A 17,627-nucleotide genomic window follows, 5' to 3' on the forward strand; every position below is an offset into this window, starting at 1 on the left:
TTAATCGCGACGCTATTTCTGTGTTGTATCATCAATATGTGGGTTCGAGATTTACAGTAAACGATTTGTTATGCATCGGGAACAAGCAAAAACCTCGCATGGGTGGCTACAAGCAGTGGCCGTAAGCACTCGCATCCCTTGGATGAAAGTCGCGATTGACCCTGCTGCATTTAATCGCGACGCTATTTCTGTGTTGCATCATCAATATGTGGGTTCGAGAGTTACAGTAAACGATTTGTTATGCATCGGGAACGAGCACAAGCGTCGCATGGGTGGCTACAAGCAGTGGCCGTAAGCACTCGCATTCCTTTGCGAAAACTCGCCATTGACCCTGCTGCATTTAGTCGCGACGCAATTTCTGTGTTGTATCATCAATATGTGGGTTCGAGAGTTACAGTAAACGATTTGTTATGCATCGGGAACAAGCAGAAGCCTCGCATGGGAGGCTACAAGCAGTGGCCGTAAGCACTCGCATCTCTTGGAGAAAAGTCGCCATTGACCCTGCTGCATTTAATCCCGACGCTATTTCTGTGTTGCATCATCAATATGTAGGTTCGAGACTTACAGTAAACGATTTGTTATGCATCGGGAACAAGCACAAGCCTCGCATGGGAGGCTAGAAGCAGTGGCTGTAAGCACTCGTGTCCCTTGGAGAAAAGTCGCCATTGACCCTGCTGCATTTAGTCGCGACTTAATTTCTGTGTTGCATCATCAATATGTGGGTTCGAGAGTTACAGTAAACGATTTGCTATGCATCGGGAACAAGCACAAGCCTCGCATGGGAGGCTACAAGCAGTGGCCATAAGCACTCGCATCCCTTGGAGGAAAGTCGCCATTGACCGTGCTGCATTTAATCGCGATGCAATTTCTTTGTTGCATTATCAACATGTGGGTTCGAGAGTTACAGTTAACGATTTGTTATGCATCGGGAACAAGCAAAAGCCTCGCATGGGAGGCCTCAAGCAGTGGCCGTAAGCACTCGTGTCCCTTGGAGAAAAGTCGCCATTGACCCTGCTGAATTTAATCGCGACGCTATTTCTGTGTTGTATCTTCAATATGTGGGTTCGAGAGTTACAGTTAACGATTTGTTATGCATCGGGAACAAGCACAAGCCTCGCATGGGAGGCTAGAAGCAGCGGCTGTAAGCACTCGTGTCCCTTGGAGAAAAGTCGCCATTGACCTAGTTGCATTTAGTCGCGACACAATTACTGTGTTGCATCATCAATATGTGGGTTCGAGAGTTACAGTAAACGATTTGTTTTGCATCGAGAGCAAGGACAAGCCTCGCATGGGAGGCTACACGCAGTGGCCATAAGCACTCGCATCCCTTGGAGAAAAGTCGCCATTGACCGTGCTGCATTTAATCGCGATGCAATTTCTGTGTTGCATCATCAATATGTGGGTTCGAGAGTTACAGTAAACGCTTTGTTATGCATTGGGAACAAGCAAAAGTCTCGCATGGCAGGCCTCAAGCAGTGGCCGTAAGAACTCGCATCACTTGGAGAAAAGTCGCCATTGACCCTGCTGCATTTAATCGCGACGCTATTTCTGTGTTGCATCATCAATATGTGGGTTCGAGAGTTACAGTAAACGATTTGTTATGCATCGGAAACAAGCACAAGCCTCGCATAGGAGGCTACAAGGAGTGGCCGTAAGCACTCGCATCCCTTGGAGAAAAGCCGCCATTGACCCTGCTGCATTTAATCGCGACGCTATTTCTGTGTTGCATCATCAATATGTGGGTTCGAGAGTTACAGTAAACGATTTGTTATGCATCGGGAATAAGCACAAGCCTCGCATGGGAGGCTACAAGCAGTGGCCATAAGCACTCGCATCCCTTGGAGAAGAGTCGCCATTGACCCTGCTGTATTTAATCGCGACACAATTTCTGTATTGCATCATCAATATGTGGGTTCGAGAGATACAGTAAACGATTTGTTATGCATCGGGAACAAGCACAAGCCTCGCATGGGTGGCTACAAGCTGTGGCTGTAATCACTCGTGTCCCTTGGAGAAACGTCGCCATGGACCCTGCTGCATTTAATCGCGACGCAATTTCTGTGTTGCATCATCAACATGTGGGTTCGAGAGTTACAGTAAACGATTTGTTATGCATCGGGAACAAGCCCAAGCCTCGCATGGGAGGCTACAAGCAGTGGCCGTAAGCACTCGTGTCCCTTGGAGAAAAGTCGAAAGGCACCCTGCAGTATTTTATGGCGACGCAATTTCTGTGTTGCATCATCAATATGTGGGTTCGAGAGTTACAGTAAACGATTTGTTATGCATCGGGAACAAGCACAAGCCTCGCATGGGAGGCTAGAAGCAGCGGCTGTAAGCACTCGTGTCCTTTGGAGAAAAGTCGCCATTGTCCTTGCTGCATTTAGTCGCGACGCAATTTCTGTGTTGCATCATCAATATGTGGGTTCGAGAGTTACAGTAAACGATTTGTTATGCATCGGGAACAAGCAAAAGCCTCGCATGGGAGGCCTCAAGCAGTGGCCGTAAGCACTCGCATCCCTTGGAGAAAAGTCGCCATTGACCCTGCCGCATTTCATCGCGACGCTATTTCTGTGTTGTATCTTCAATATGTGTGTTCGAGAGTTACAGTAAACGATTTGTTATGCATCGGGAACAAGCAGAAGCCTCGCATTTGAGGCCGTAAGCACTCGCATCCCTTGGAGAAAAGTCGCCATTGACCCTGCTGCATTTAATCCCGACGCAATTTCTGTGTTGCATCATCAATATGTGGGTTCGAGAGTTACAGTAAACGATTAGTTATGCATCGGGAACAAGGGCAAGCCTCGCATGGGAGGCTACAAGCAGCGGCTGTAAGCACTCGTGTCCCTTGGAGAAAAGTCGCTATTGACCTTGCTGCATTTTGTCGCGACGCAATTTCTGTGTTGCATCATCAATATGTGGGTTCGAGAGTTACAGTAAACGATTTGTTAAGCATCGGGAACAAGCAAAAGCCTCGCATGGCAGGCCTCAAGCAGTGGCTGTAAGCACTCGCATCCCTTGGAGAAAAGTCGCCATTGACCCTGCTGCATTTAATCGCGACGCTATTTCTGTGTTGTATCATCAATATGTGGGTTCGAGAGTTATAGTAAACGATTTGTTATGCATCGGGAACAAGCATAAGCCTCGCATAGGAGGCTGCAAGCAGTGGCCGTAAGCACTCGCATCCCTTGGAGAAAAGTCGCCATTGACCCTGCTGTATTTAATCGCGACACAATTTCTGTGTTGCATCATCAATATGTGGGTTCGAGAGTTACAGTAAACGATTTGTTATGCATCGGGAACAAGCACAAGCCTCGCATGGGTGGCTACAAGCTGTGGCTGTAATCACTCGTGTCCCTTGGAGAAACGTCGCCATGGACCCTGCTGCATTTAATCGCGACGCAATTTCTGTGTTGCATCATCGATATGTGGGTTCGTGAGTTACAGTAAACGATTTGTTATGCATCGGGAACAAGCACAAGCCTCGCATGGGAGGCTACAAGCAGTGGCCATAAGCACTCTTGTCCCTTGGAGAAAAGTCGCCATTGACCCTGCCGCATTTAATCGTGACGCTATTTCTGTGTTGTATCATCAATATGTGAGTTCGAAAGTTACAGTTAACGATTTGTTATGCATCGGGAACAAGCACAAGCCTCGCATGGGAGGCTAGAAGCAGCGGCTGTAAGCACTCGTGTCCCTTGGAGAAAAGTCGCCATTGACCTTGCTGCATTTTGTCGCAACGCAATTTCTGTGTTGCATCATCAAAATGTGGGTTCGAGAGTTACAGTAAACGATTTGTTATGCATCGGGAACAAGCAAAAGCCTCGCATGGCAGGCCTCAAGCAGTGGCTGTAAGCACTCGCATCCCTTGGAGAAAAGTCCCCATTGACCCTGCTGCATTTAATCGCGACGCTATTTCTGTGTTGTATCATCAATATGTGGGTTCGAGAGTTATAGTAAACGATTTGTTATGCATCGGGAACAAGCACAAGCCTCGCATAGGAGGCTGCAAGCAGTGGCCGTAAGCACTCGCATCCCTTGGAGAAAAGTCGCCATTGACCCTGCTGTATTTAATCGCGACACAATTTCTGTGTTGCATCATCAATATGTGGGTTCGAGAGTTACAGTAAACGATTTGTTATGCATCGGGAACAAGCACAAGCCTCGCATGGGTGGCTACAAGCTGTGGCTGTAATCACTCGTGTCCCTTGGAGAAACGTCGCCATGGACCCTGCTGCATTTAATCGCGACGCAATTTCTGTGTTGCATCATCAATATGTGGGTTCGAGAGTTACAGTAAACGTATTGTTATGCATCGGGAACAAGCACAAGCCTCGCATAGGTGGCTACAAGCTGTGGCTGTAATCACTCGTGTCCCTTGGAGAAACGTCGCCATGGACCCTGCTGCATTTAATCGCGACGCAATTTCTGTGTTGCATCATCAATATGTGGGTTCGAGAGTTACAGTAAACGATTTGTTATGCATCGGGAACAAGGACAAGCCTCGCATGGGAGGCTACAAGCAGTGGCCATAAGCACTCGCATCCCTTGGAGAAAAGCCGCCATTGACCATGCTGCATTTAATCGCGATGCAATTTCTGTGTTGCATCATCAAAATGTGGGTTCGAGAGTTACAGTAAACGATTTGTTATGCATCGGGAACAAGCAAAAGCCTCGCATGGCAGGCCTCAAGCAGTGGCTGTAAGCACTCGCATCCCTTGGAGAAAAGTCGCCATTGACCCTGCTGCATTTAATCGCGACGCTATTTCTGTGTTGTATCATCAATATGTTGGTTCGAGAGTTATAGTAAACGATTTGTTATGCATCGGGAACAAGCACAAGCCTCGCATAGGAGGCTGCAAGCAGTGGCCGTAAGCACTCGCATCCCTTGGAGAAAAGTCGCCATTGACCCTGCTGTATTTAATCGCGACACAATTTCTGTGTTGCATCATCAATATGTGGGTTCGAAAGTTACAGTAAACGATTTGTTATGCATCGGGAACAAGCACAAGCCTCCCATGGGTGGCTACAAGCTGTGGCTGTAATCACTCGTGTCCCTTGGAGAAACGTCGCCATGGACCTTGCTGCATTTAATCGCGACGCAATTTCTGTGTTGCATCATCAATATGTGGGTTCGAGAGTTACAGTAAACGATTTGTTATGCATCGGGAACAAGCACAAGCCTCGCATGGGAGGCTACAAGCAGTGGCCGTAAGCACTCTTGTCCCTTGGCGAAAAGTCGAAAGGCACCCTGCAGTATTTTATCGCGACGCAATTTCTGTGTAGCATCATCAATATGTGGGTTCGAGAGTTACAGTAAACGATTTGTTACGCATCGGGAACAAGCAGAAGAATCGCATGGGAGGCTACAAGTAGTGGCCGTATGCAATCGCATACCTTGGAGAAAAGTCGCCATTGACCCTGCTGCATTTAGTCGCGACGCAATTTCTGTGTTGCATCATCAATATGTGGGTTCGAGAGTTACAGTAAACGATTTGTTATGCATCGAGAACAAGGACAAGCCTCGCATGGGAGGCTACAAGCAGTGGCCATAAGCACTCGCATCCCTTGGAGAAAAGTCGCCATTGACCGTGCTGCATTTAATCGCGATGTAATTTCTGTGTTGCATTATCAATATGTGGGTTCGAGAGTTACACTAAACGATTTATTATGCATCGGGAACAAGCAAAAGCCTCGCATGGGAGGCCTCAAGCAGTGGCCGTAAGCACTCGCATCCCTTGGGGAAAAGTCGCCCTTGACCCTGCCGCATTTAATCGCGACGCTATTTCTGTGTTGTATCATCAATATGTGGGTTCGAGAGTTACAGTAAACGATTTGTTATTCATCGGGAACAAGCACAAGCCTCGCATGGGAGGCTACAAGCAGTGGCCGTAAGAACTAGCTTCCATTGGAGAAAAGTCGCCATTGACCCTGCTGTATTTTGATCGCGACACAATTTCTGTGTTGCATCATCAATATGTGGGTTCGAGAGTTACAGTAAACGATTTGTTATGCATCGGGAACAAGCACAAACCTCGCAAGGGTGGCTACAAGCTGTGGCTGTAAGCACTCGTGTCCCTTGGAGAAACGTCGCCATGGACCCTGCTGCATTTAATCGCGACGCAATTTCTTTGTTGCATCTTCAATATGTGGTTTCGAGAGTTACAGTATACGATTTGTTATGCATCGGGAACAAGCACAAGCCTCGCATGGGAGGCTACAAGCAGTGGCAGTAAGCACTCGTGTCCCTTGGAGAAAAGTCGAAAGGCACCCTGCAGTACTTTATGGCGACGCAATTTCTGTGTTGCATCATCAATATGTGGGTTCGAGAGTTACAGTAAACGATTTGTTATGCATCGGGAACAAGCACAAGCCTCGCATGGGACGCTACAAGCAGTGGCCGTAAGCACTCTTGTCCCTTGGAGAAAAGTCGAAAGGCACCCTGCAGTATTTTATCGCGACGCAATTTCTGTGTAGCATCATCAATATGTGGGTTCGAGAGTTACAGTAAACGATTTGTTACGCATCGGGAACAAGCAGAAGAATCGCATGGGAGGCTACAAGTAGTGGCCGTATGCAATCGCATACCTTGGAGAAAAGTCCCCATTGACCCTGCTGCATTTAGTCGCGACGCAATTTCTGTGTTGCATCATCAATATGTGGGTTCGAGAGTTACAGTAAACGATTTGTTATGCATCGGGAACAAGGACAAGCCTCGCATGGGAGGCTACAGTCAGTGGCCATAAGCACTCGCATCCCTTGGAGAAAAGTCGCCATTGACCGTGCTGCATTTAATCGCGATGCAATTTCTGTGTTGCATTATCAATATGTGGGTTCGAGAGTTACACTAAACGATTTATTATGCATCGGGAACAAGCAAAAGCCTCGCATGGGAGGCTACAAGCTGTGGCTGTAATCACTCGTGTCCCTTGGAGAAACGTCGCCATGGACCCTGCTGCATTTAATCGCGACGCAATTTCTGTGTTGCATCATCAATATGTGGGTTCGAGAGTTACAGTAAACGATTTGTTATGCATCGGGAACAAGCACAAGCCTCGCATGGGAGGCTACAAGCAGTGGCCGTAAGCACTCTTGTCCCTTGGCAAAAAGTCGAAAGGCACCCTGCAGTATTTTATCGCGACGCAATTTCTGTGTAGCATCATCAATATGTGGGTTCGAGAGTTACAGTAAACGATTTGTTACGCATCGGGAACAAGCAGAAGAATCGCATGGGAGGCTACAAGTAGTGGCCGTATGCAATCGCATACCTTGGAGAAAAGTCGCCATTGACCCTGCTGCATTTAGTCGCGACGCAATTTCTGTGTTGCATCATCAATATGTGGGTTCGAGAGTTACAGTAAACGATTTGTTATGCATCGAGAACAAGGACAAGCCTCGCATGGGAGGCTACAAGCAGTGGCCATAAGCACTCGCATCCCTTGGAGAAAAGTCGCCATTGACCGTGCTGCATTTAATCGCGATGTAATTTCTGTGTTGCATTATCAATATGTGGGTTCGAGAGTTACACTAAACGATTTATTATGCATCGGGAACAAGCAAAAGCCTCGCATGGGAGGCCTCAAGCAGTGGCCGTAAGCACTCGCATCCCTTGGGGAAAAGTCGCCCTTGACCCTGCCGCATTTAATCGCGACGCTATTTCTGTGTTGTATCATCAATATGTGGGTTCGAGAGTTACAGTAAACGATTTGTTATTCATCGGGAACAAGCACAAGCCTCGCATGGGAGGCTACAAGCAGTGGCCGTAAGAACTAGCTTCCATTGGAGAAAAGTCGCCATTGACCCTGCTGTATTTTGATCGCGACACAATTTCTGTGTTGCATCATCAATATGTGGGTTCGAGAGTTACAGTAAACGATTTGTTATGCATCGGGAACAAGCACAAACCTTGCAAGGGTGGCTACAAGCTGTGGCTGTAAGCACTCGTGTCCCTTGGAGAAACGTCGCCATGGACCCTGCTGCATTTAATCGCGACGCAATTTCTTTGTTGCATCTTCAATATGTGGTTTCGAGAGTTACAGTATACGATTTGTTATGCATCGGGAACAAGCACAAGCCTCGCATGGGAGGCTACAAGCAGTGGCAGTAAGCACTCGTGTCCCTTGGAGAAAAGTCGAAAGGCACCCTGCAGTACTTTATGGCGACGCAATTTCTGTGTTGCATCATCAATATGTGGGTTCGAGAGTTACAGTAAACGATTTGTTATGCATCGGGAACAAGCACAAGCCTCGCATGGGACGCTACAAGCAGTGGCCGTAAGCACTCTTGTCCCTTGGAGAAAAGTCGAAAGGCACCCTGCAGTATTTTATCGCGACGCAATTTCTGTGTAGCATCATCAATATGTGGGTTCGAGAGTTACAGTAAACGATTTGTTACGCATCGGGAACAAGCAGAAGAATCGCATGGGAGGCTACAAGTAGTGGCCGTATGCAATCGCATACCTTGGAGAAAAGTCGCCATTGACCCTGCTGCATTTAGTCGCGACGCAATTTCTGTGTTGCATCATCAATATGTGGGTTCGAGAGTTACAGTAAACGATTTGTTATGCATCGGGAACAAGGACAAGCCTCGCATGGGAGGCTACAGTCAGTGGCCATAAGCACTCGCATCCCTTGGAGAAAAGTCGCCATTGACCGTGCTGCATTTAATCGCTATGCAATTTCTGTGTTGCATTATCAATATGTGGGTTCGAGAGTTACACTAAACGATTTATTATGCATCGGGAACAAGCAAAAGCCTCGCATGGGAGGCCTCAAGCAGTGGCCGTAAGCACTCGCATCCCTTGGGGAAAAGTCGCCCTTGACCCTGCCGCATTTAATCGCGACGCTATTTCTGTGTTGTATCATCAATATGTGGGTTCGAGAGTTACAGTAAACGATTTGTTATGCATCGGGAACAAGCACAAGCCTCGCATGGGAGGCTACAAGCAGTGGCCGTAAGAACTAGCATCCATTGGAGAAAAGTCGCCATTGACCCTGCAGTATTTTGATCGCGACACAATTTCTGTGTTGCATCATCAATATGTGGGTTCGAGAGTTACAGTAAACGATTTGTTATGCATCGGGAACAAGCACAAACCTCGCAAGGGTGGCTACAAGCTGTGGCTGTAAGCACTCGTGTCCCTTGGAGAAACGTCGCCATGGACTCTGCTGCATTTAATCGCGACGCAATTTCTTTGTTGCATCATCAACATGTGGTTTCGAGAGTTACAGTATACGATTTGTTATGCATCGGGAACAAGCACAAGCCTCGCATGGGAGGGTACAAGCAGTGGCAGTAAGCACTCGTGTCCCTTGGAGAAAAGTCGAAAGGCACCCTGCAGTACTTTATAGCGACGCAATTTCTGTGTTGCATCATCAATATGTGGGTTCGAGAGTTACAGTAAACGATTTGTTATTCATCGAGAACAAGCACAAGACTCGCAGGATAGGCTACTAGCAGTGACCATAAGCACTCGTGTACTTGGGAGAAAAGTCGCCTTGGACCCTGCAGCATTTAATCGCGACGTAATTTCTGTGTTGCATCATCAATATGACGGTTCGAGAATTAGAGTAATCGATTTGTTATGCATCGGGAAAGAGCACAAGCCTCGCATGGGAGGCTAGAAGCAGCGGCTGTAAGCACTCGTGTCCCTTGGATAAAAGTCGCCATTGACCTTGCTGCATTTTGTCGCGACGCAATTTCTGTGTTGCATCATCAATATGTGGGTTCGAGAGTTACAGTAAACGATTTGTTATGCATCGGGAACAAGGACAAGCCTCGCATGGGAGGCTACAAGCAGTGGCCATAAGCACTCGCATCCCTTGGAGAAAAGTCGCCATTGACCGTGCTGCATTTAATCGCGATGCAATTTCTGTGTTGCATCATCAAAATGTGGGTTCGAGAGTTACAGTAAACGATTTGTTATGCATCGGGAACAAGCAAAAGCCTCGCATGGCAGGCCTCAAGCAGTGGCCGTAAGCACTCGCATCCCTTGGAGAAAAGTCGCCATTGACCCTGCTGCATTTAATCGCGACGCTATTTCTGTGTTGTATCATGAATATGTGGGTTCGAGAGTTATAGTAAACGATTTGTTATGCATCGGGAACAAGCACAAGCCTCGCATAGGAGGCTACAAGCAGTGGCCGTAAGCACTCGCATCCCTTGGAGAAAAGTCGCCATTGACCCTGCTGTATTTAATCGCGACGCAATTTCTGTGTTGCATCATCAATATGTGGGTTCGAGAGTTACAGTAAACGATTTGTTATGCATCGGGAACAAGCACAAGCCTCGCATGGGTGGCTACAAGCTGTGGCTGTAATCACTCGTGTCCCTTGGAGAAACGTCGCCATGGACCCTGCTGCATTTAATCGCGACGCAATTTCTGTGTTGCATCATCAATATGTGGGTTCGAGAGTTACAGTAAACGATTTGTTATGCATCGGGAACAAGCACAAGCCTCGCATGGGAGGCTACAAGCAGTGGCCGTAAGCACTCTTGTCCCTTGGAGAAAAGTCGAAAGGCACCCTGCAGTATTTTATCGCGACGCAATTTCTGTGTAGCATCATCAATATGTGGGTTCGAGAGTTACAGTAAACGATTTGTTACGCACTGGGAACAAGCAGAAGAATCGCATGGGAGGCTACAAGTAGTGGCCGTATGCAATCGCATACCTTGGAGAAAAGTCGCCATTGACCCTGCTGCATTTAGTCGCGACGCAATTTCTGTGTTGCATCATCAATATGTGGGTTCGAGAGTTACAGTAAACGATTTGTTATGCATCGGGAACAAGGACAAGCCTCGCATGGGAGGCTACAAGCAGTGGCCATAAGCACTCGCATCCCTTGGAGAAAAGTCGCCATTGACTGTGCTGCATTTAATCGCGATGCAATTTCTGTGTTGCATTATCAATATGTGGGTTCGAGAGTTACACTAAACGATTTATTATGCATCGGGAACAAGCAAAAGCCTCGCATGGGAGGCCTCAAGCAGTGGCCGTAAGCACTCGCATCCCTTGGGGAAAAGTCGCCCTTGACCCTGCCGCATTTAATCGCGACGCTATTTCTGTGTTGTATCATCAATATGTGGGTTCGAGAGTTACAGTAAACGATTTGTTATGCATCGGGAACAAGCACAAGCCTCGCATGGGAGGCTACAAGCAGTGGCCGTAAGAACTCGCATCCATTGGAGAAAAGTCGCCATTGACCCTGCTGCATTTAGTCGCGACGCAATTTCTGTGTTGCATCATCAATATGTGGGTTCGAGAGTTACAGTAAACGATTTGTTATGCATCGGGAACAAGCACAAACCTCGCAAGGGTGGCTACAAGCTGTGGCTGTAAGCACTCGTGTCCCTTGGAGAAACGTCGCCATGGACCCTGCTGCATTTAATCGCGACGCAATTTCTTTGTTGCTACATCAATATGTGGTTTCGAGAGTTACAGTATACGATTTGTTATGCATCGGGAACAAGCACAAGCCTCGCATGGGAGGCTACAAGCAGTGGCAGTAAGCACTCGTGTCCCTTGGAGAAAAGTCGAAAGGCACCCTGCAGTACTTTATGGCGACGCAATTTCTGTGTTGCATCATCAATATGTGGGTTCGAGAGTTACAGTAAACGATTTGTTATGCATCGGGAACAAGCACAAGCCTCACATGGGAGGCTACAAGTAGTGGCCGTAAGCACTCGCATCCCTTGGAGAAAAGTCGCCATTGACCCTGCTGCATTTAATCGCGACGCTATTTCTGTGTTGCATCATCAATATGTGGGTTCGAGAGTTACAGTAAACGATTATTTATCCATCGGGAACAAGCACAAGCCTCGCATGGGTGGCTACAAGCAGTGACCGTAAGCACTCGTGTCCCTTGGAGAAAAGTCGAAAGGCACCCTGCAGTATTTTATCGCGACGCAATTTCTGTGTTGCATCATCAATATGAGGGTTGGAGAGTTACAGTAAGCGATTTGTCATGCATCAGGAACAAGGACAAGCCTCACATGGGAGGCTACAAGCAGTGGCCGTAAGCACTTGTGTCCCTTGGAGATAAGTCGCCAGGCACCCTGCAGTATTTAATCGCAACGCAATTTCTGTGTTGCATCATCAATATGAGGAACAAGCACAAGCCTCGCATGGGAGGCTACAAACAGTGGCCGTAAGCACTCGCATCCCTTGGAGAAAAGATGCCATTGACCCTGCTGCATTTAATCACGACGCAATTTCTGTGTTGCATCATCAATATATGGGTTCGAGAGTTACAGTAAATGATTTGTTATGCATCGGGAACAAGCACAAGCCTCGCATGGGAGGATACAAGCAGTGGCCGTAAGCACTCGTGTCAATTGGAGAAAAGTCGCCAGGCACCGTGCAGTATTTAATCGCGACGCAATTTCTGTGTTGCATCGTCAATAAGCAGGCTCGAGAGTTACAGTAATCGATTTGTTATGCATTGGGAACAAGCACAAGGCTAGCATGGGAGGCTACAAGCAGTGGCTGTAAGCTCTCGTGTCCCTTGGAGAAAAGTCGCCATTGACCCTGCAGTATTTAATCGCGACGCAATATCTGTGTTGCATAATCAATGTGAGGGTTCTAGGGTTACTGTCAACAGTATGTTATTCATCGGGAACAAGCACAAGCCTCGCAGGATCAGCTACTAGCAGTGACCATAAGCACTCGTGTATTTGGGAGAAGAGTCGCTATAGACACTGCGGCATTTAATCGCGTCGTAATTTCCGTGTTGCATCATCAATATGAGGGTTCGAGAGTTACAGTAATAGATTTGTTATGCATCGGGAACAAGCAGAAGCCTTGCATGGGATGCTACAAGCAGTGGCCATAAGCAGTCGGGCCCCTTGGAGAAAAGTCGCCATTGACCCGGCAGTATTTAATCGCGACGCAATTTCTGTGTTGCATCATCAATATGAGGGTTCGAGTGTTACAGTAAGCGATTTGTTATGCATCAGGAACAAGCACAAGCCTCGCATGGGAGGCTACAAGAAGTGGCCATATGCACTCGTGTACCTTGGAGAAAAGCGCCAGGCACCCTGCAGTATTTAATCGAGACGCACTTTCTGTGTTGCATTATCAATATTAGATTTCGAGAGTTACAGTAATCGTTTTGTTATGCGTCGGAAACAAGGAAAATCCTCGCATGGGAGGCTACAAGCAGTGGCCGTAAGCACTCGTGTCCCTTATAGAAAAGTCGCCAGGCACCCTGCAGTATTTAATCGCGACGCAATTTCTATGTTGCATCATCAATATGAGGGTTTGAGAGTTACATTAAACGATTTGTTGTGCATCGGGAACAAGGACAAGCCTCGCATGGGAGGCTACAAGCAGTGGCTGTAAGCACTCGTGTGCCTGGGAGAAAAGTCGCCGGGTACCCTGCAGTATTTAATCACGGAGCAATTTCTGTGTTGCATCATCAATATGAGGTTTCGAGAGTTTCAGTAATCGATTTGTAATGCATTGGGAACAAGCACAAGCCTCGCATGGGAGGCTACAAGCAGTGGCCGTAAGCACTCGTGTCCCTTGGATAAAAGTCGCCAGGAACCCTGCAGTATTTAATCGCGACGCAATTTCTGTGTTGCTTCATCAATATGAGGGTTCGAGAGTTACAGTAATCGATTTGTTATGCATCGGGAACAAGGACAAGCATAGCATCGGAGGTTACAAGTAGTGGCCGTAAGCACTCGTGTCCCTTGGAGGAAATTCGCCATTGACCTTGCAGTATTTAATCATGATCCAATTTCTGTGTTGCATCATCAATATGTGGGTACGAGAGTTACAGTAAACGATTTGTTATGCATCGGGAACAAGCACAAGCCTCGCACGGGAGGGTACAAGCAGTGGCCATAAGCACTCGTGTCCCTTGGAGACAAATCGCCAGGCACCCTGCAACGCAAGTTCAGTGTTGCATCATCAATATGAGAGTTCGAGAGTTACAGCAATCGATATGTTATGCATCCGGAACAAGCACAAGCCTCGCATGGTAGGCTACAAGTAGTGTCCATAAGCACTTGTGTCCCTTGGAGATAAGTCGCCTTTGAACCTGCAGTATTTAATCGCCACGCAATTTCTGTGTTGCATCATCAATATGAGGGTTCGAGAGTTGCAGTAATCGATTTGTTATGCATCCGGAACAAGCACAAGCCTCGCATGGTAGGCTACAAGTAGTGTCCATAAGCACTCGTGTCCCTTGGAGATAAGTCGCCAGGCACCCTGCAGTATTTAATCGCGACGCAATTTCTGTGTTGCATCATCAATATGATGGTTCGAGAGTTACAGTATTCGATATGTTACAAATCGGGAACAAGGACGAGCCTCGAATGGGAGGTTAAAAACAGTGGAAGTGAGCACCCGTGTCCCTTGGAGAAAAGTCGCCATTGACCCTACAGTATTTAATCGCGACGCCATTTCTGTGTTGCATCATCTATATGAGGGTCCGAGTGTTACCGTAATCGATTTGTTATGCATCGGGAACAAGCACAAGCCTCGCATGGGAGGCTACAAGCAGTGGCCACAAGCACTCGTGTCCCATGGAGAAAAGTGGCCAGGCACCCTGCAGTATTTAATCGCGACGCAATTTCTGTGTTGCATCATCAATATGAGGGTTCGAGAGTTACAGTAATCGATTTATTATGCATCGGGAAAAAGGAGAAACCTCGCATGGGAGGCTATAATAATGACCATAAGCACTCGCGTACCTTGGAGTTATGTCGTCAGGCACTATGCAGTATTTAATCGCAACGCATTTTCTGTGTTTCATGATCAATATGAGGGTTCGAGTGTTACAGTAACCGATTTGTTATGCATCGGGAACAAGGACAAGCCTAGCATGGGAGGCTACAAGTAGTAACCATAAGCACTCGTGTACCTTGTAGATATGTCGCCAGGAACCCTGCAGTATTGAATCGCGACGCAATATCTGTGTTGCATCATCAATATGAGGGTTCGAGAGTTACAGAACTCGATTTGTTATGCACCGGGAACAAGGACAACCCTCGCATGGGACGCTACAAGCAGTGGTCGTAAGCACTCGTGTCCCTTGAAGAAAAGTCGCCAGGCTTCCTGCAGTATTTAATCGCGACGCTATTTCAGTGTTGCATCATCAATATGAGGGTTCGAGAGTTACAGTAATCGATTTGTTATGCATCGGGAACAAGCACAAGTCTCGCATGGGAGGCTACAAGCAGTGTCCGTAAGCACTCGTGTCCCTTGGAGATAAGTCACCAGGCACCATGCAGTATTTAATCGCGACGCAATTTCTGTGTTGCATCATCAATATGAGAGTTCGCGAGCTACAGTAATCGATATGTTATGCATCGGGAACAATGACAAGCCTCGCATGGGAGGCTACGAGCAGTGGAATTAAGTACTCGTGTCCCTTGGAGCAAAGTCGCCATTGACCCTGAGGTATTAAATTGCGACCCAATTTCAGTATTGCATCAACAATATGAGAGTTCGAGAGTTACCGTAATCGATTTTTTAAGCATCGGGAACAAGCACAAGTCTGGCATGGAGGCTACAAGCAGTGGCCGTAAGCGGTTGTGTCCCTTGGAGGAAAGTCGCCATTGACCCTGCAGTATTTAATTGCGACGCAATTTCTGCGTTGCATTATCAATATAAGGGATCAAGAGTTACAGTAATCGATTTGTTATACATCGGGAACAAGGACAAGCCTTGCATGGGAGGCTACAAGCAGTGGCCGTAAGCACTCCTGTCCCTTGGAGAAAAGTCGCCATTGCCCCTACAGTATTTAATCGCGACGCAATTTCTGTATTGCATCATCAATTTGAGGGTTCAAAAGTTACAGTAATCGATTTGTTATGCATCGGGAACAAGGACAATCCTCGCAAGGGGGGCTACAAATAGTCGCCATAACACTCGCATACCTTTTAGATAAGTCGCCATTGGCCCTACAGTATTTAAACGCGACGCAATTTCTGTGTTGCATCATCAATATGAGGTTTCGAGAGTTACAGTAATCGATTTGTTATACATTGGGAACAAGGACAAGCCTTGCATGGGATGCTACAAGTAGTGACCATATGCACTCGCGTACCTTGGAGGTATGTCGCCAGGAACCCTGCAGCATTTAATCGCGACGCAATTTCTGTGTTGCAACATCAATATGAGGGTTCGAGAGTTACAGAACTCGATTTGTTATGCACCGGGAACAAGGACAACCCTCGCATGGGACGCTACAAGCAGTGGTCGTAAGCACTCGTGTACCTTGTAGATATGTCGCCAGGCTCCCTGCAGTATTTAATCGGGACGCAATATCTGTGTTGCATCATCAACATCAGGGTTCGAGAGTTACAGTAATCGATTTGTTATGCATCGGGAACAAGCACTAGCCTCGCATGGGAGGCTACAAGCAGTGGCCGTAAGTACTCGTGTCCCTAGGAGGAAAGTCGCCAGGCACCCTGCAGTATTTAATCGCGACGCAATTTCTGTGTTGCATCATCAATATGAGGGTTCGCGAGTTACAGTAATCGATATGTTATGCATCAGGAACAAGGACAAGCTTCGCATGGGAGGCTACAAGCAGTGGAAGTAAGTACTCGTGTCCCTTGGAGCAAAGTCGCCATTGACGCTGCAGTATTAAATTGCGACCCAATTTCACTGTTGCATCATCTATATGAGAGTTGGAGAGTTACCGTATTCGATTTGTTAAGCATCAGGAACAAGCACAAGTCTCGCATGGGACGCTACAAGCAGAGGCCGTAAGCACTCGTGTCCCTTGGAGATAAGCCACCGGGCCTCCTGCAGTATTTAATCGCGACGCAATTTCTGTGTTGCATCATCAATATAAGAGTTCGAAAGTTACAGTTATCGATTTGTTATTCATCGGGAACAAGGACAAGCCTCGCATGGGAGGCTACAAGCGGTGGCTGTAAGCACTCGTGTCCCTTGGAGAAAAGTCGCCATTTACCCTGGAGAATTTAATCGCCATCCAATTTCTGTGTTGCATCATCAATATGAGGGTTCGAGAGTTACAGTAATCGATTTGTTATGCATCCAGAACAAGGACAAGCCTTGCAAGGGAGGCTACAAGCAGTGGCCGTAAGCACTCGTGTCCCTTGGAGAAAAGTCCCCATTGGCCCTACAGTATTTAATCGCGACACAATTTCTGTGTTGCATCATCAATATGAGGGTTCGAGACTTACAGGAATTGATTTGTTATGCATATGGAACAAGGACAAGCCTCGCATGGGAGGCTACAAGCAGTTGCCGTAAGCTCACGTGTGCCTTGGAGAAAAGTCGCCATTGACCATGGAGAATTTAATCGCCATTTAATTTCTGTGTTGCATCATCAATATGGGGGTTCGAGAGTTACAGTAATCGATTTGTTATGCATCCGGAACAATGACAAGCCTCGGATTGGAGGCTACAAGTAGTGGCCGTAAGCACTCTTGTCCGTTGGAGAAAAGTCGCCAGGCAACCTTCAGTATTTAATCACGACGCAATTTCTGTGTTGCATCATCAATATGAGGGTTCGTGAGTTGCAGTAATCGATTTGTTATGAATCGGGAACTAGCACAAGCCTCCATGGGGAGCTAGAAGAAGTGCTCGTAAGAACTCTTGTCTCTTGGTGAAAAGTCGCCAGGCACCCTGCAGTATTTAATAACAACGC

The sequence above is a fragment of the Schistocerca gregaria genome, chromosome 5 (genome assembly GCF_023897955.1).
Source record: "Schistocerca gregaria isolate iqSchGreg1 chromosome 5, iqSchGreg1.2, whole genome shotgun sequence".
Lineage (NCBI taxonomy): Eukaryota > Metazoa > Arthropoda > Insecta > Orthoptera > Acrididae > Schistocerca > Schistocerca gregaria.